This window comes from Pan paniscus, chromosome 4, assembly GCF_029289425.2.
Source record: "Pan paniscus chromosome 4, NHGRI_mPanPan1-v2.0_pri, whole genome shotgun sequence".
Taxonomy (NCBI): Eukaryota; Metazoa; Chordata; class Mammalia; order Primates; family Hominidae; genus Pan; species Pan paniscus.
Window position 1 is genome coordinate 55,836,916 of NC_073253.2, and position 20,980 is coordinate 55,857,895.

The following is a 20,980-nucleotide window of genomic DNA, read 5'->3' on the forward strand; positions in this document are numbered from 1 at the left end:
CATTTATTTTCAAGGTTGCTGTAAAGTTGAAAAGCAAAAACAAAACAAATGAGTTCATTACTTTTCTCCAAAGCTCAGTAATTTATGGCAACCTGCAAGCTTTAGGGAATGTCACCTTTTGAGATAGAGCAGAGAGGTAGTAAAAACTGAAGATTCGATAAACAACTTACTTTTAAAATGTGTTCAAATATATTTTGGACCCATCTTTATAGGGAAGTCCATGAAGACTTTTCAGGCTGTGAAGTACTTGAATGATTATCATTAAATATCTTAGACATATGATGTGATTTAAGGTACTATAATGAACTAGTCTATACCTAATATTCTGAACAAGGAATAAACCATCTCTGTGGTTATTGTTCTCCTTGTACCTCTCTCTGACAGCCTTTCCCTCCCTTCCTTGCAAAGGCAGCCACTCTACATTACCTGTAAATGTATTTGAAGTCAAACCACTAAATAAGCACACAATATCCTAAACAGTACAAAATGTTGACTACTTATTTTCACACAGTTTCTGATGAAGGCAGGGATACTACTATATCTCAGTTTGAGATATAATTGAATATACTTTCTTACCTACCAAACATAAGAAATGCTTGAGAATATAAGTCAAAGCAATGTCTTTCATATTGTTATGAATAGATACTCCTAAGAATATGAAAAGGAAATTAACAGTGTCAAGTATCAATACTGTTATTTAAATAAGAGTCAGTCTTTCCTTTTCTTTCCCTTTCTTCAGGTCAGTTGGGTAATAAGCTGAAGTCGTAACAAGGTTTGAGGGTGGCACATATCACATCCGTGTGTGAACCCTCAATCATCATGCTCGTAAACTACAAAAGGATCTGATTCAATCTTTTTATGTGAAAATAATTTTACCGACTTGGAACTTAAAAAAAAAATTTCCATCACACAGGATTACATTTGGCCTGTCATGTTTGCATTGGCCTCACCTATATTTACACAAAGTAATATTCTTTCTCTTATAGTTACCATTCTGTGTTCTTCCCCTTGGGCCACATTCCTGGCTTTAGAACACACACACACACACACACACACACACACACACACACACACACACACACACGTAGAGTAAATAGCCTCAGAGGTAATAATCTGAAGACCTCAAAACCACCTGTCAATCCATTTAAATCAATTCCAACTGATTATTTGACTAAATTTACTTATGATTGGATTAAACTGACAGGCACATCGTTGAAATGAACCCACAAAAGAGCTTCTTGATCCAATAAAACAGAAGTTATGAAAATGAAAAACAAAATTGCCAAAGTCATAGTTTGTCTTTAAGCCAACCTTATCTGGGGCTTGGTGTTTCTTTCCAAAGCTCAACTAAAGGGCTTTCTACTTTGTATCATCTATAAGGACTGTACTACTGAGAGGTGACAGAGTGCTGGCAGCCCTTGCTCGCTCTTGGCGCCTCCTCGGCCTGGCACCCACTCTGGCCACGCTGGAGGAGACCTTTAGCCCGCCGTTGCACTATGAGATCCCCTCTCTGGGCTGGCCAAGGTCGGAGCCTGCTCCCTCGGCTTCCAGGGAGGTGTGGAGGGAGAGGCGCAGGCGGGAATGGAAGCTGCGCATGGTGCTCGCGGGCCAACACAAGTTCCAGGTGGGCATGGGCTCTGTGGGCCCCGCACTGGGAGCAGCCGGGCTGGCCGCGGCAGCCGGGCCAGCAGCTGCAGAGGGTGCACCAGGTCCCCCAGCAGTGCTGGCCTGCCGGCACTGCACTCGAATTCTCGCTGGGCCTCAGCTGCCTCCCCGCAGGGCAGAGCTTGGGACCTGCAGCCTGCCATGCCTGAGCCTCCCTGACAAGCTCTGCCCCCTGCTCTGTGGCACCTGGTCCCACTGACGCCCAAGGGCTGAGGAGTGGGGGCACACGGCGGGGGACTGGCTGGCAGCTCCGTCTGTGCCCTGGTGTGGGATCCACTAGGTGAAGCCAGCTGGGCTCCTGAGTCTAGTGGGGACTTGGAGAATCTTTACGTCTAGCTAAGGGATTGTAAATACACCAATCAGTACTCTGTGTCTAGCTCAAGGTTTGTAAATACACCAATCAGCACCCTGTGTCTAGCTCAAGGTTTATAAATGCACCAATCAGTGCTCTGTGTCTAGCTAATCTAGTGGGGACTTGGAGAACTTTTGTGTCTAGCTCAGGGATTGTAAATGCACCAATCAGCACCCTGTCAAAACAGACCAATCAGCTCTCTGTAAAACAGACCAATCAGCCTCTCTGTAAAATGGACCAATCAGCAGGATGTGGGTGGGGCCAGATAAAGGAATAAAAGCAGGCTGCCCGAGCCAGTAGTAGGGTTCCCTTCCACAGTGTAGAAGCTTTGTTGTTTTGCCCTTTGTAATAAATCTTGCTGTTGCTGAGTTTTTGAGTGTGCACTGCCTTTATGAGTTGTAACACTCACTGTGAAGGTCTGTAGCTTCACTCCTGAGGCCAGCGAGACCACGAACCCACCAGGAGAAATGAACTCCAGACGCACCTGCCTTAAGAGCTGTACCACTCACCTTGAAGGTCTGCAGCTTCTCTGCTGAAGCCAGCGAGACTACGAACCCACCAGAAGTAAGAAACTCTGAACGTGTGTGAACATCAGAAGGAACAAACTCTGGACACATCACCTTGAAGAACTGTAACACTCACCGAGAGGGTCCACGTCCTCATTTTTGAGGTCAGTGAGACCAAGAACCCACCAATTCCGGGCACACTGCCGTTTGTATGTTAGTAAGATCTCTTAGTTGTAACTATGTCCTGAAATTTTGAAATATATTTTTCTACTAAGGTAAGCCAGGAAAGTTGGAGGAACATTTGAATGAGGTGGAGCCATGTCACCTGGCATATGGAAAAGTAATTTTAGTTTAGAAAGAGTGCAGTTAATTTCTCTAATTGTGTATCCAGGCACCTGATTCTGGGTATGGTACAGTGACTCATGAAATATTTTCATAACGTTCTTAAATAATGAAATTGACAACCTTCAATTCTAAAATGGTTTAAATAGGTGAATTTTTTTTTCTTTACTTCGAAAGAGGCTACCATGTGGCTGTGACAGTGTAGAAACTGTTTGCTAAACTTCGGGCTTTCTCTCTTTGCCTTCCAGAATCCCAGTGTTCTCATCCCATCTGTGACTCCTGGTCACCAACACATAAAGTGTAGCACACTGCCAAGCAGCACCTAACTTTCAGATTTCATGGTGAACTTATCCATGTGGGAAAAGGAGTCCTTGCAACTACTGAGGATGCTATTGCTTACTTTGGAGGCAAGAAATTATTCTAAACCTAATTAATCCACCGCATCATAAAAATTTACACCGTTGCTGTCTGAATTTGTCTAGGAGAGACTGCTGCACAAGTATTTTCTAAGAATCGCTTGAGAACCTGCTAAGATACTTCCAGGCCCAGATAATTTAGGTTGTAATGCAAGATTAAGAAACTGATGTACAGGAGAAAAACCCAGGCAATCAGCCATAATTTGGCTACACTTTTTAAGAAAATGTTATCTAGATATATTTCTCATTAGAGCTTACCATGCTTTAATGTATCTCAATAAAGTCTCCATGAATACCTAAAATGTTACAATTCAAAGCCTTAAACTAAATTTTCTGTTTTGTTTTAAAGTTATTATAGTTAAAATTAGGAGATTTAGCCTGGTATCATGACCTGTGTCTGTGGTCTCAGCTACTCGGGAAGCTGAGACGGGAGAATCACTTGAACCAAGGTGATCAAGGCTGCAGTGAGCTATGTTTGGGTGACTGCACTTCAGCCTGTAAAACAGAGCAAGATCCTGTCTCAATAAAATAAGAGAAACACGAGTAAAAAATATAATTTTTCCTACTTTTCAATAAGTTTAAGTGTTTTTTGGTTTTGTTTTGTTGCAAATTTACTATATAATAACCAATCCAGCAAGATTGGTAAGTAGGACCATACTAGGTGTTAACAGTACTCTGACCTGCTTAATGAGGAAGCTAACACCAATCTGGAAGGTTGGAGAAAATAAAAAAGCAATTGTAGTCTGAGGGTGACCTAGTATATTTCCCAAATCTGTTACCTGGGAATGAGTCAGGGGAAAGAAAGACACAAAACAATGGTTTGTTTATTCTTACAGGGTTTCAGATCCATTCTTAGAGGGTTTCAGATCCATTTCTGAAGATCTCTAGAAAGATACAGAGAAATGTTTCCTATTAATAACCTCTCACTACCCTTTCAGGTTAGAAGCATTTCCTTTGAGCTGGCACAAGGCCCTGCTGCAATGCAAAGCCTTCTTCCTCTACTGTTCTCCAGGGAAATGGTTAAGAGCTACCCATTAGCCTGTGTGCAGACATCACTCAGGTACTTCCCAACTAAGATTAATGAAAAGCTCAACTTTTTCTTTCCCAAGCTAATAAATACCTCTTGATATTTGCTGACTTCTCAAGATGGTCGTCTTCCATTGACAACACTAACATATCCCAAAGTAGGATTTTACGGAGCAAGTCGATTAAAGACTACGTCTTTAAAAAATAATTTTTGATTATTTTGTTATTTGTTGCAGGCCATTGAATTAGCCTTAAACAAACCATGGAGATGGTCCCTTTCTCGGTCCCAATGCAGGCCCCTTTCCTTAAATAAAGCTGGCTCTGCCCCTGTCATTGTGGAGTCTCAAAGATGATCATTTTTCGATTCTTCATGTTTTTGCAGCCATATTATATATCAGAGATAATCAAATCAACCATGCTATAACAAAAACCAGATGTTAAACCCACTAAAAGCCCTGGATGATTTTTTCCCCTATTTTTAGTGTTATATAGTCAAAGCCTCCTTTTTTACATTTCTCTTTTCTTCAGGCCTTTATTTTCAAAACTCACTAAAGCATTATACTATTTTATTTGATTTCTATCATAATATTTTTTAAGTCACTTAAAAATGTGGATTAATTTTGCCCATCACTTGAACTACTAGTGGCCAGATTTTATAATTCCTTTTACTTTTAACTTGAGCCAACTTGTTACTCTACTCAGTATATAGGTGCCATCTTAAAAACCACCCTGGGTTTTGGAAATAAGATAACTTCTTCAGGTTTAAACCAGGACAGGTGATACATGACAAATGAAATGAACCTTCTGCAGAAGTTACCTCATGGTATTTATACATATCATGTAGTTATTTTCTTAAAATCTAGGTTCTCAGGCCTCAAATCAGAGATTCTGATTTAGTATTTCTGGTGGGGATCCCATGAGTCTACATTTTTAAATTAGCATCTCAAATGGTTGTGATACTGATATTGCAAGCAACACAATTTGAGCAACAGTAAACCAAGGAACAGGATGTCCCATTAGACAAAGCAGGAAGAGCAGCTCCAGAAATCTAATCAAGACTTGAGAGAAGGGGACAGAAACCATAGCCTAAACAATGGTGTTACGAGAAATGAGAAGAAAAGTGTGAGAGGAAAAAGGCAGAAATTTTGCATGGAGTATACAGAAGGGTAAATGAAATCACAGGAATCTGTGACCTCACACTGTTCGGAGAGAGAATGTCTTAACACCTAACATGGACAATCATGATTTCATGGTGGTTATCTCCCTACAGTGGAGATGTATGCCTCCAGCTCTCTGTAGCTTAAAGGCAGTATCCATTAAATAATCTAGTTTACTCAACAAACTTGATGATTTTTCAACCTATTTAACTATTTTCAAGGGAGAAAAGGCCAACACAATGTTTTGGTCTATTTAACAGTTTAAAAATAATACACTGGAAATTTTATACGTTGGTGTTTTGTGAATATAGTAAGAACAAATCAGTTTCTCTGAATGTAGTCAACATTGAATAGAACAAAAGTCAAGTTTTCAGACCTTTAAAAGCAGACTCTTAAACTCAACAACAGGATGATCCTGTCTACCTACTACCCTCCTAAAAAGAGCTGATGAGTGAGCTGGAGTGAGAAATGAATGTCTACCATCTGGTTTTAATGACAGCTCCACCACTTACTAGACTTTGCCTGAGTGATTCAACCTCTCTCAATGCCAGGACCCCTTTTGTAAATGGGGATAATAATACTTAGCACAAAGGGTTGTGTAAATAAACAAGCTAATGCATGCAAAATTCATTTTGCCCAGTAGGTTTTCATTTCCATTAAAAATCTTCCCTAATATTCTTTCCTAGCAACCGGTGGAGTCTGCTCTTTATTGTTTTTATGGAATTTAACATTGTTGGTTGTTTTTAGAAATTTTGAATACCATATATGTACCTGTGTGCGTGTGCATGTGTGTGTAATTAACAAAAAAGTTAAAAGTGATGATCTCTAAAAGGTGTATAAAATTTTCCTGTGTTTTTAAACCCATATAAACAATATTTAATATTTTCAAAACTATGATTAAATGTCATTAATCTAATTCAATGATTCTTAAATTTGGGTGCACATTAGGATGATTAGGGGCTTTTAAAAATGCCACTGCCCAGATGTGTCCCAGAGTAATTAACCAGAATCTCTGAAGGCAAGACTCAATCCTTAATACTTTTTTAAAGCTCCCCAGGTGAATCCATTTTGCAGCCAAAGTTAAAATTTCTGGTCTAATTCCAATGTACTTAAATTCAGTCCTTAATGAGGAAAGAATTGACACCTTATAAAAGTTTGTAACATCTTGAGATTTAAATAACATTTTTTCCCAAATGACTTAAAAATAGTTTACTAAATCTTACTATAAATTAAATGGCTGAACTCCCCCAAATCAGTATTTAATATACTTTCAAAATCTTAGTTTTAATTTATTTCATTTAGCTTATTTAAGAAAAAAAGCGGAACCTCTGCAAAATATGGATTTAGGATGTCACATTTCTAATAGAAATTGCAGAAGCTCAAATGGCCAACTCTTTGAGAGAGCTCTTGAGGACCTGCTAAGGTATTAATGATAGTTGATCACATCAAATTCAGGAGTAAAAACTTCATTTAGACATCAGAAAAGCTTCTGGTGGGAAGATACTTGAAAAGACATCAATAGCAGGTCACTGGCTGAAAAGCAGAGGAAGGTGGCATGGCATCAGGAGACTATGGCAAAAATTAAACAATATACAGTTGATTAGCAACAGAAATAGTCCACAGTGGGCTACAGGAGACCTCCCAGAAACAGAGTGGAAAATCGAAGTGGGGACTTTATGGGCAGAAAGTGTGTAAACATCCAGGAATGCAGACGGTTGAGTTAAAGAGGTTGGACTTAGGTAACTAGAGCTGAACTCCAGTATTGGTAAGGGGGATTATTTGACCTCAGTTCTCAAGGTACTTTAGAATTTAGATTATTAAAAGTCAGGGGTCTACTGTCTGATGTTTGAAGAAAAAATCATGATAATGAAGTGGTTACACGAGTTTCAGGTTGAAACAGATGTGAAGTCAGCACTCTGGGCTTCTTAAATTCTGCCCAACAGTAAACAAAATTGATCCTATTCCTAGGGCAAAGCACATCTTTTTGTGAAAGCAGAGCAGGCCCACCCCTGGGAGTTAGTTGTAAGAATATAGAGAAGGCCATTTCAAAATCTAGGGAGAATGTATGTGGCTTGCAAGGGTGCTGGAGAGGATGGCTCATCTGTGACAGCCCAGCTGGGACCTTGGGAATCACCCTGGAGGTGGTCTTATCTCTCAGCCTATCTGATCGGCCACACCCCATATCAAGTCAATCACCAACTTTTGTCGATTGTAACTCAATAGTATCACTTACACACATCCAATTAACTTATTCCTGCTGTATTCATCCTAATTGAGGCTGACATAATCTCCCGTGTTGATTTACTACATTGACCTCCTAACTGGTTTGCCTTCTCAAATCCATTGTAAGCAAAGAAATATGTCTGACCATGATCTATGTTTTTCTGGCTCTAGTCTTTTCATGCTATTTAGAAATCTAGCTTACTATTAATGTTTTCCCTGGACAGTTCTGGGAGTTTCAGGGATGTTTTACAACAGCTCAGGAATAAGTCTAGTTGGCTTCTGGTTCTGCTGCACGCAGAAGGGACCATGCCTTTCTTCTGCTCTAGCTGTCTCCTCCCAATACCACCAAGTCTTTGGGACATTACAGGGTCCTGCTGTGTATGGCTATATCTGCTGGAATCCAAAGACCACCACCAGGTCATTGCTTACTCCAGTTTCCTTAACTATCTGCAGATACCCTGGAGGCCTCAAGGCATGGTTTTCTATACTGAGGGGGATGTTACAACTTGTGCAAGGGTCAGAGAAAAATGCATTTAATAATGTATAATAGTGTTTTTATTCTTTTGCAGTGTTTGCAGACAAAACTTGAAGGTCCAATTCTAAGTTTCTCTCTTACCATTTATGGCCACCACTCAAAATCCCCATCCAGCACCCCAGAGAAAAAAGAGAAGAAAGCACTCAACAAAGTATACTGGCTGACCTGCTCTTTTTCTGAATATCTAGGTCAAAGTAACCACCAAGGCATGGCTGCTAGACAAAATGGAACCCACAAGCCAGTCAAGGGTGGGTGGAGAGACACCTGGACAGTGGTCATTCTCTGAGACTTCTCAGTGTCCCACTTGTTTTAATTTGTGGTGTGTGTGTGTGTGTGTGTGTGTGTGGCAGGGTGATAGTTGGAGAAGAAAGTTCTGATTTTACAGTGCTGGCAAGAGAATTTGGAATAGGCACCTGGAGTCTTACTTTATAAATTATTTTTTTCTTTCTTTTTTTTTTTTTTTGAGATGGATTCTCACTCTGTTGCCCAGACTGGAGTGCAGTGGTGCAATCTTGGCTCACTGCAACCTCCGCCTCCCGAGGTCAAGCGATTCTTCTACCTCAGCCCCCTGGGTAGCTGGGATTACAGGCACATGCCACCATGCCTGGCTAATTTTTGTATTTTTAGTAGAGTCCGGGTTTCACCATGCTGGCCAGGCTGATCTGGAACTGCTGACCTTGTGATCCACCCTTCTCTGCTTCCCAAAGTGCTGGGATTACAGGCGTGAGCCACCGTGCCCAACGTTATAAATTCTTTTCTTACTAGGGGTAGACAAAAGTAAAATAACCTGATCTGGTGGGGGTGCATAGGTGGGACCTAAGAAGTGGATTCTAGGCAGCTGGGAAGTGACCTCTTACGGCTTCCCAAATCTTGCTCAGTAAGTCTGTACTTCAAAAAATAAAAAATAAAAAACACCTGAAGTATATTTCAAGCAATAAAGAAATTAAAGACATTTTTTGTTTGTTTTTAAAACTTGTGAGTACCCTGGGAGTTAAGTAGGAAGGCATCAATTACTTAGCAGACCTCAAGCCCTTAGAGACCTCAAGTTGAAAATTTAAAAACTCTGTCTTTTAACCCAGATTATCTTGGTTACTTCCGTTTGGCATATTTTAGTGTACTTCCTTTTGGTTATACTCTGCTGTTTAGTGGAGTTTCATTTGAACATTCAACCTGGTCACAGCTAAGGAATATTAAGGAAGAATGATGTATCCACACCTAGGACAGGTTGGTAAAGGAAGATCAATGACCTCACCCCTTCAAAGCTACATCCCTTAGGAGAAGATAGATCATTAGAGAAAAAAAGCAGGACAACAAGGGCCAGTTTCAGCCTCTACAGGAAGCCACTCCTTCTAGAGCATCTATTTATTTCATTAGAGAAGTTTGCAATTGAGCTTACAGATTTGAAGTTCTTTGGGAAAGAGCAGCAGAAGGGCTGGGTTCCCTGAAGGGTCTCCGAAGTACCTTATACATTCCCAGGGCTTTTCCTGGAATTAGCTGGCTGTTATTTGAGCTCAGCAAGCAGTTCCTTCAGTTGAAATCAAAGGCTGACTCAATCCAGCTCCTCAGATAGAGTAAGAGACAAAAAATGAAAAGAGATGACCCAAGAGACTACAACTACTTCCTGCCTAAGCTGTTGATTGATTGTGAGTCTTGGGAAGAGCTTGTGATTTTGTAATCGTTAGCAAAATGTTTGATAAGTAGTTTCCAGCAACTTCAGGAATAGGCTGATGTTTAGGCCCTGAGAAAAATGTCTCCTGCAACCTCAGAGATTGCAGGGAAGTTCAGTGACAGGAAACATTTTTATCTGTCTCCTGACAACCAACATCACCTAATGAAATCTGAGTTGCCTTCAATTTCTGTCTGGTGCATCCACATCCATTTGGTTCCCTGTCTCAACCTCATTCACATGCTGCCATCTACTTGCTTTCTCAGTGGGTTGAATTCTGTCTCATTACTTTACTTTGAGCACACTACCAATGAGGTTATAAAGTTTGGAGGAAAAAAAGTACATGAGCAACCCAAGTGAGTCTGCCCATACTAACTCCCCTAAAACAGAATCAATAAATCTTTTCAAAGGCCATATCATATATTTGCTTTCTTTTGAAAATATTTTTCTGTGTTTAAAGTATTTTCACACCCTCATTTTAACTATTGCCGAACTACACTCCAGAGCCATTTTTCCTCTCCTGAATCTTGACTTTTCTCTTCTTACTGCATTGTCCACATTATCACACAAACAGACTTATTACTTCCACCTTAAAATAATATTGTGACTCCACTTCTTTTTAGTCTATGGGCCCATTTTTCTGTGTTCATTTACAATAATCTTTTCACTCTCTGTTGATCCAATACAATTTTCCTTTCACCTTGATTACACCAAGGTTACAAATGACCTCTGTGCTGTTAAATCCAGTGGCAATTTCTCAGCCCTCATCTTACCTGACCTATCAACAGCATTTGCTGCTAAGGATCACTCAGTTCTTAAACCACGTTTTTTTGTTTTTGTTTTTTTTCCTGTGGCTTTCAGGCCATAATTCATTCAAGTTTTCTTCTTCCTAATTGGTCACTCCTTTATCATTATTGCAGCTTCTTTCTCATGTCCCAGAACCCTAAATGTTGGAGTGAGTCAGGACTCAGGCCTGTGTCCCTCTATATTTAAACTCACCTCCTGGGTTCATCTAGTCTCATGACTTTTAATACCATTTATATATGTTGAAGCCTAAGTCTCTCTCTTTCCAGCACCTATCTCTCCCCCTGATTCTTCATTTGTATATCCAGCTGCTTACTGGATATCATGGGATGTCTAATGGGCATTTCATGCTTATGTCCAAAAGCAAATTTCTGTTTTTAAGTAACCCCAATTATTTCTCCAACATCGTGCCCCCTGAGGAAATCCCATCTTTCCAGACACTCAGACCAAAATCCATCCAAAAATTATTTGGCTCTACTTTTCAAAATATTCCCAGAATCTGGTCTATCTCAACACTTGTACTGCTACTACACTGCCCAAGCTGTATTTGTCTCCTCCTAACACTATTGCAATAGCCTCCTAACTTTTTAAACTTCATCCATGTTACTTTTCTGTACAATACTGTACAATATCTTTTAAAATTAAAATATAATTCACATATCATACAATTTACCATTTTAAAATATAAAATCAGCAGTTTTTAGCATATTCACAAACTTGTGCAAATATTGCCACTAATCCCATTTTTTTGACTCCAAAAAGAAACCCCATCCCGGTCACTTTCCACACTCCCACCACCAGCCCCTGGAAAAATACTAACTGCCACTAATCTGAATATTTTAGATGAAAGGAATCATACTACTCTGCCTTTTATGTCTTTTTTTTTTTTTTGAGACGGAGTTTTGTTCTTGTTGCCCAGGCTGGAGTGCAATGGCGTGATCTCAGCTCACTGCAACCTCCGTGCCCCAGGTTCAAGTGATTCTCCTGCCTCAGCCTCCCGAGTAGCTGGGATCACAGGCACGCACCAATACGTCTGGTTAATTTTTATATTTTTAGTAGAGACAGGGTTTCACCATGTTGGCCAGGCTGGTCTCGAACTCCTGACCTCAGGTGATCCACCCGCCTTGGCCTCCCAGTTATGTCTTTTTTTTACACTTACCATATTTTCAACTTTCATTCATGTTGTAGCATAAATAAGTACTTTATTCCTTCTTCTGGTTGAATACTATTCTATTGCCTAGGCATACCACATTTTGTTTATCTAAACAGCAGTTAATGGGCATTTGGGTTGTTTTCATCTCTTGGCTATTACAAATAGTGCAGCTATAATTCACATACACATTTTTGCATAAAAATACGTTTTCAATTCTTTGGGGTATATACCTAGGAGAGGAATTTCTGGATCTTATGGAAACTTTATGTTTACCTTTTTAAGGAACTATCAAACTGTTTTCTAAAGTGGCTGCACTATTTTACATTCCCAAGGGCAATGTGTGAGCTTACTATAAATTCTTAACACAGTGACCAGAGCTGTGGTATCCAAAACGGTGGCCGCTAGCAACATATGGCTGTTAAACACTTGAAATGGGTATCATCCAAATAAAGATGTCTGTAAGTATAAAATAGACACTTGGTATCCAAGACTGAGTATGAAAAAAGAATATAAAATATCTCAGTAATTACAGTTTATATTAATTACACACTGAAAATAATATATTTTGATAGGTTAAGCAAAATATGTTAGTTAAATAAATTTTAACTGAATTTGGCTAATTCAGCAGCATATTAAAAGGATTATACATCATGACCAAGTAGAATTTATTCCTGGAATGCTAGGATGATTCAAAATATAAAAATGAGTATAATATACCATATTAACAGAATGAAGACAAAACAAACAATCATATCAATTGATGCAGAAAAATCATTTGACAAAATTCAACATTCTTTTATAATAAAAAAACTCAACAAACTGGAAATAAAAGGTAATTGCCTCAACATAGTAAAAGCCATATGTATGAAAAACATACAGTGAACATTATATTCAATGGCAAAAGACTGAAAACTATTCCTCTAAAATCAGGAACAAGACAAGGGTGCCCACTTTCACACTTCTATTCAATATAGTACTAGAAGTTCTAGCCAGAACAATTAGGCCAAAAAAAAAAAAAAAAAGGAATCCAAGTTGTAAAGAAAGAAGTAAAATTATCTCTGTCTGCAGATACATTACCTTATAGGTAGAAAATCGTAAAGAGTTCATAAAAATAAACTTAGAACTAAAAAGTCAATTTAGCAGTGTAGAAAGATATGAAGTCAACATACAAAATGTCTTTCATTTTCACACTCTAATAATGAATAATCTGAAAAGGAAATGACAAAAACAAGTCAATTTACTATAGCACCAAAAAGAATAAAATGCTTAGGAAACAAGTTAACCAAGGACATGAAAGACTTGTACAATGAACACTATAAAACATTACCGAAAAATATTAGAACAGAAACACATCTTATCTTTATGGATTGGAAGACTTAATATTGTTAAAATTTCAGTGCTACCCAAAGTGATCTATAAATTCAGTGCAATCCCTATCCAAATCTCAATGATTTTTTGCAGAAATGGGAAAACCCATCATAAAATTCACATAGAATCTCAGGGGACCATGAGTAGCCACAGTCTTGTGGAAAAAAATAATAAAAGAATAAAACTGTAGAACTTACACTTCCTCATTTCAAAACTTACCACAAAGCTACAGTAATCAAAACAGTGTGGTACTGGCATAAAGACAGACGTGAACTAACGGAATAGAAGAGAACCCACAAATAAACCCTTGAATTATGGTCAAATAATTTTTGACAAGGATGCCAAGGCCATTCAATGGGGAAAAGACAGTCTTTTCAACAAATGGTGCTAAGAAAATTGGATATTCAGAATAAAATTGGGTACCTTACATAACATCACATACAAAAATAAACTCAAAATGGACCACAGACTTAAGGGTAAGACCAAAAACGATAAACTTTTAGAAGAAAATATTCGGCAAAAGCCTCATGACATTGGATTTGGCAATGATTTATTCGATATGATTCCAAATTCACTCCATAATGTGAATTTCCTCCTACAAACTAAATGCATGACTCCACACATTCATGTACTACTCCAGGGATATCAGAAAACCTTCCCAACATCACTCACATAACAAGCACATTTGTAACTAAAAATTTTCATTAATCTTTTCAACAAAGATTTTTATATTCCTGTTTTTATATTTCTAGTTTTACTATGAGCTAGAACACAAAATTCAACCCAAGGAGTGCAAATCAAATTGAAAAGGGAAAAATTGTAATTCAGGAAAGGGGAATCAAGACTTGAAGAATAGACTGAATTATTAATATTTTCTCTTATTGTTCATTGAATAGTCAAGTTGACAATACTTACTGTGTTTATGGAGTTTTATTGTTCCTAGGGTTTTGGGAACTGAAAATGCATGTTATCTTAGAAATGATCTCACAAATACTGGCTGGATTCCCAGGCAGTCCACCAAAGCTCATTTAACTCATAATGTAAGTAATCATGAATGAGAGAAACTAATGCTGGAGAATAAATGTGTCTTTTAAATACGATACATATTTAAACATCTCTACAATCTAAAAATCCTTAAATGTAAATATAAAATACTGATAATCAAAAATTTTAAAAAATAAAATTGATGACAATGGTTGAGTATGGCTGTAGATAGAGTGTGAGGGAGATTCTGTTTGGAACTTTGACAACTTCCAAGAACCCCAGGGGCTGAAGGATGCCATTTCTTTCCTGTGCCAGATTTTGCCTCAAACTCAGAGGTTTTCTTTGATGAAAGTGTCTCAACTATCAACATGAGTCTCTTGTCCATCCAAACACCATATTAGGTATGTAATTTTGTATTTTTTAACATCAAAAGGGAATTCATGCACTCTGTTTAAAAATGTTTGCATTTAGAAGATAATGGAATTTATTCAATCTCTAAAGCAAAATTTTTCACGCTGTCTTTAATTCCTTTCAATCTCAGGGTTTCTTCAGATCTACACCCATGGTTTTTTCTTTGATTTTCACGGTCACTTTTTCATGTTATCAGAATCTATTGGCCTCAGCTTGAGGTCATATTGTACCTACATTAAGTCAGGAATCATATTACCCTTTCTTGTGTCCTGCAGAACCTTCCAGTAGATAACTGAGTTCTTAGACTCCTTGTTCTTCACTCCATCAAGATCAGGGCTAAGCTAAAGGCTAATGAACTGGGCAAACTGTTGAGGTCCCCTCATCATGGTTGGCTAACAATCTAGGATGGACTGTTAAGAGCACAACAGAGTCTTCTTTTTGTTTGGAGACAAGTGGCCCTGGGCATCATTCTAACTTCTCCTTACTGAGAGGTCTTAACAAATGGATGTCACCTCTCAGAGCCTCAGTGGTCTCATCTAAGAAAAGATCGTAATATGCCACATAATGTATGTAAAATATCATGAAAAGTTACAGGCATGTGGATTTTGGATGATTATGATGGGTCAATGTTGGCTCATCAGTTGTAACAAGTGTACCCTCTGGTAGGGGATATTGACAATGGAAGAAGGCTATGCACATGTTGTGGGGGTGGGTAATGGGAAATATCTATACCTTCCTTTCAATTTTGCTGTGAACTTAAAACTACTCTTAAAAAATGCCTTAAAGTAAAAAGTTACAGGCACATAGAAGGTATTCAATAAATGCCAGTTTTGCTCTCTCACCTTTTTTTAAATCTCTACCATAGACCCCCAGAAAATGGAGGACTCCAATACTCAAGTGAAAAACACTGCTGCAGGAAGGAGATTCTAAGAGCCCTGTTTCCCAAGGAGGATCAATGTGCTCTCTTCCCTGTGCCAGCAGCAGGAGAAGAAAAGGTCTTGGGTGAAAGGTAAGAGTTAGTTCTGCCGTAAGGGATTGTGCAGACTGTGCCCCAACACTAGGGTGGCTCCCAAGGGAGATGAATGGGAACTAAAATTTGGTCTCAGCTCTGCTTGCCTCACCCAGTGTTGCCAGCGGTCTGGAGGAAAAGAAGCCTTTTTTTTTTCAAAATGATTTGCCCAGAAGAACACCTTTTGGCAATTTCTCTGTTTGAAGAAGCCATCCTTTTCAAGAAGAAAAACAGCAACATAAACAAGTGCTAAAGAGACTTCATGAGAATGTGCCTCTATTATCAGTGATTCTTAGAGCTGTCTCCAACCCACAAGGAAAATAATTTTCACTTCAGAGGGTAAGAAAGGATAGGATCAGTCCTGAATCATCTATGGTATGGCATAAATAATTCCTATAATAGGAATTTTTAATTTAATTTAATTTACTTAGGGATTAGTCCATTCTCACACTGCTATAAAGAACTACCCAAGGCTGGGTAACTTATAAAGGAAAGAGGTTTAATTAACTCACAGTTCCGCATGGCTGGGGAGGCCTCAGGAAACTTACAATAATGGTGTAAGGGGAAGCAGAAGCATCCTTTTTCACATGGTGGCAGGAGAGAGAAACACCAAGCTAAGGGGGAAAAGCCCCTTGTAAAACCATCAGACCTCATGAGAACCCACCCACAATAATAAGAACAGCAGCATGGGGGTAACTGACCCCATGATTCAATTACCTCCCACTGAGTCTCTCCCATGACACATGGGGACTATGGGAACTACAATTCAAGATGAGGTTTGGGTGGGGACACAGCCAAATCAGGGACTAAATTATCAAATATAGTAATTATGTATTTGTTTATCAAAGTTATATTTTAAAGCCTGACTTTTCATAAATTAGATCCAAATATATAGAGGAAGCTCCCTACAACACTTATTAAACATAATTTAGAAAACTCAACCACTAAGCTTTTGATTTCAGTTATTGTATTTTTCGGTTCTAGAATTTGCATTTGGTTCTTCTTTATATCTTGTAATTCATTGTTGAGACTCTATTTCTTTGCAATGTTTCAAGCATGTTCATAATTGCCCATTGGAACATTTTTTACATGGCTACTCTAAAATTTTTGTCGCGTAATTATTACATCTCTGTCATTTCAGTGTTGCATCTCTGCACTGTCTGTTTTCTGTGTGAAATCTTCCTGGTTCTTGCTATAAGTACATTTTCTATTGAAACCTATGCATTTTCATATTACATTATAAGATTCTTGATTTTATTTAGGCTTTCTAGGTATGCTTTGTGTAGTTTTTGTTTGTTTGCTTGTTTTTTCTTAAGACGGAGGTTCGCTGTTGTTGCCCAGGCTGCAGTACAATGGCATGATCTCGGCTCACCGCAGCCTCCGCCTCCTGGGTTCAAGTGATTCTCCTGCCTCAGCTTCCCAAGTAGCTGGAATTACAGGCATGTGCCACCAAGCCCAGCTAATTTTTGTATTTTTAGTAGAGACGGGGTTTCTCCATGTTGGTCAGGCTGGTCTCGAACTCCCAGCCTCAAGTGATCCGCCTGCCTCGGCCTCCCAAAGTGCAGGGCTTACAGGTGTGAGCCACCATGCCTGGCCTGTAGTTTTGTTTTTAACACATCTCCTGTAGGGTAAAGTGGGAATACTTCCTCAATAAAATACTGGCAAACCGAATCCAGCAGCACATCAAAAAGCTTATCCACCATGATCAAGTGGGCTTCATCCCTGGGATGCAAGGCTGGATCAATATACGCAAATCAATAAATGTAATCCAGCATATGAACAGAACCAAAGACAAAAACCACATGATTATCTCCATAGATGCAGAAAAGGCCTTTGACAAAATTCAACAACCCTTCATGCTAAAAACTCTCAATAAATTAGGTATTGGTGGGATGTATCTCAAAATAATAAGAACTATCTATGACAAACCCACAACCAATATCATACTGAATGGGCAAAAACTGGAAGCATTCCCTTTGAAATCTGGCAGAAGACAGGGATGCCCTCTCTCACCACTCCTATTCAACATAGTGTTGGAAGTTCTGGCCAGGGCAATTACGCAGGAGAAGGAAATAAAGGGTATTCAATTAGGAAAAGAGGAAGTCAAATTGTCCCTGTTTGCAGACGACATAATTGTATATCTAGAAAACCCCATTGTCTCAGCCCAAAATCTCCTTAAGCTGATAAGCAACTTCAGCAAAGTCTCAGGATACAAAATCAATGTACAAAAATCACAAGCATTCTTATACACCAATAACAGACAAACAGAGAGCCAAATCATGAGTGAACTCCCATTCACAATTGCTTCAAAGAGAATAAAATACCTAGGAATCCAACTTACAAGGGATGTGAAGGACCTCTTCAAGGAGAACTACAAACCACTGCTCAATGAAATTAAACAGGACACAAACAAATGGAAGAACATTCCATGTTCATGGGTAGGAAGAATCAATATTGTGAAAATGGCCATACTGCCCAAGGTAATTTATACATTCAATGCCATCCTCATCAAGCTACCAATGACTTTCTTCACAGAATTGGAAAAAACTACTTTAAAGTTCATATGGAACCAAAAAAGAGCCCGCATCGCCAAGTCAATCCTAAGCCAAAAGAACAAAGCTGGAGGCATCATGCTACCTGACTTCAAACTATACTACAAGGCTACAGTAACCAAAACAGCGTGGTACTGGTACCAAAACAGAGATATAGATCAATGGAACAGAACAGAGCCCTCAGAAATAACGTTGCATATCTACAACTATCTGATCTTTGACAAACCTGAGAAAAACAAGCAATGGGGAAAGGATTCCCTATTTAATAAATGGTGCTGGGAAAACTGGCTAGCCATATGTAGAAAGCTGAAACTGGATCACTTCCTTACACCTTATACAAAAATCAATTCAAGATGGATTAAAGACTTAAACGTTAGACCTAAAACCATAAAAACTCTAGAAGAAAACCTAGGCAATACCATCAGGACATAGGCAAGGGCAAGGACTTCATGTCTAAAACACCAAAAGCAATGGCAACAAAAGACAAAATTGGCAAATGGGGTCTAATTAAACTAAAGAGCTTCTGCACAGCAAAAGAAACTACCATCAGAGTGAACAGGCAACCCACGAAATGGCAGAAAATTTTCGCAACCTACTCATCTGACAAAGGGCTAATATCCAGAATCTACAATGAACTCAAACAAATTTACAAGAAAAAAACAAACAACCCCATCAAAAAGTGGGCGAAGGACATAAACAGACACTTAAGGGCTAATATCCAGAATCTACAATGAACTCAAACAAATTTACAAGAAAAAAACAAACAACCCCATCAAAAAGTGGGCAAAGGATATGAACAGACACTTCTCAAAAGAAGACATTTATGCAGCCAAAAAACACATGAAAAATGCTCACAGTCACTGGCCATCAGAGAAATGCAAATCAAAACCGCAATGAGATATCATCTCACACCAGTTAGAATGGCAATCATTAAAAAGTCAGGAAACAACAGGTGCTGGAGAGGATGTGGGGAAATAGGACCACTTTTACACTGTTGGTGGGACTGTAAACTAGTTCAACCATTGTGGAAGTCAGTGTGGCAATTCCTCAGGGATCTAGAACTAGAAATACCATTTGACCCAGCCATCCCATTACTGGGTATATACCCAAAGGACTATAAATCATGCTGCTATAAAGACACATGCACACGTATGTTTATTGTGGCACTATTCACAATAGCAAAGACTTGGAACCAACCCAAATGTCCAACAATGATAGAGTGGATTAAGAAAATGTGGCACATATCCACCATGGAATACTATGCAGCCATAAAAAATGATGAGTTGATGTCCTTTGTAGGGACACGGATGCAATTGGAAATCATCATTCTCAGTAAACTATCGCAAGAACAAAAAACCAAACACCACATATTCTCACTCATAGGTGGGAATTGAACAATGAGAACACATGGACACAGGAGGGGGAACATCACACTCTGGGGACTGTTGTGGGGTGAGGGGAGGGGGGAGGGATAGCATTGGGAGATACACCTAATGCTAGATGACGAGTCAGTGGGTGCAGCACACCAGCATGTAACATGTATACATATGTAACTAACCTGCACATTGTGCACATGTACCCTAAAACTTAAAGTACAATAATAAAAAAAAAAAGAAAAGAAAACATTCTCACTTGGCTTTCATTAACACCCAAGGTGGAGAGAACTTCTTGTTACTGCCAATTAGACATAGAAGTTTCTGCCCCCCACATGGTCTCTATTGACACAGTGGGCAAGAAAGGTCCTATTACTAACCAGCATCCCTACTTGGCATTCCCTGATGGGATCCTGGTGGATGCAAGAGCACCTTGTTACAGCTTCATTAGGATGGAAATCTAGGCTCACTACTCAGCCTCTGCAGGCTTGGATCAGAATGCACTCAGTTTTTTTCTGTGGTGTTTGGCTGAATTGGAGAGGTTATTGTCTAAAAATTTTCACTTTTCCTAGGCTACTTCTTTCTGAGTCTTTTGCCTAGAGAAATCATAATTTCTTTTCTGTTTTTTATTTATTTGTAGTGTTCTGCCCTCATTATTGTCTCCAGGTTGCTGGCTTCTTCAGCTCCAAGTCTGGGATACATGAGGCAAAGAGAACACCCAAGACCTCATTACTGTGTTGTTTCTCAAGTTCCAAGGTCTCTAGCCAGTCTGCCTTCTCATGTCCAGCTTTCAAAGTCTTCATATGATTATTATATGTATTATAGCTACACTTTTCAGTTGTACTTAGAAAGATAAGAAAACACACATCTATCCCGTGTTCCTAGAAAAGAAAGTCCCTCAATTCACACCACAGTATTTGTAGGTGATCCTGCAAAGAACATTGTGCAGGTTAATAAATTTAATGTTAGACTTAAAACTTGACTTTGCCATAACCTTTTGGGTATTTACAAGACATCGTTAGGTTTAGAAAAACTTTCAGTAGGCTTTTTGTAACTGTCAATATTGTGACAATATTTACCCTGAGAATATGGTATTATAGAGGATGTTTCTGACTTATACTGAATACTTATAGAGCCATTTTTATACTCAGTCAATTTTGGCGTTGACCCGTTGTACCTTGCAATTTTTATCATTCTGTGCTTTTTCTTTCTTTTTCTCATCCCGATTCCATCTAGTCATCTGGAATATATAAAAAATGTCCACAAAAGAATGATAGGACTTTCTTCCAAGCCAGCCTCTTTTTAGACAGTAGTCAGTGAAAACAGAACCAGATTGTTCAGTGTGGGAGGTGTGTGTGTGTGTTCGTGTAGAGGGCAGTCAGTTTTTTGGCACTCCACTCAAATGCGTAGCTACCTCAGTGGTCATTGCTTATATTAA

The 20,980-nt window shown here is 38.9% G+C and overlaps 1 non-coding gene across 1 annotated transcript; it reads right to left on the reverse strand.

The window, feature by feature from the left end:
• Positions 1-738: 738 nt before the first annotated feature.
• On the reverse strand, positions 739-842 carry LOC112439990 (small nucleolar RNA U13). The gene has a single exon (XR_003028204.1). It is a non-coding gene; the product is annotated as a small nucleolar RNA U13 (small nucleolar RNA).
• Between the last annotated feature and the right edge of the window lie 20,138 nt (positions 843-20,980).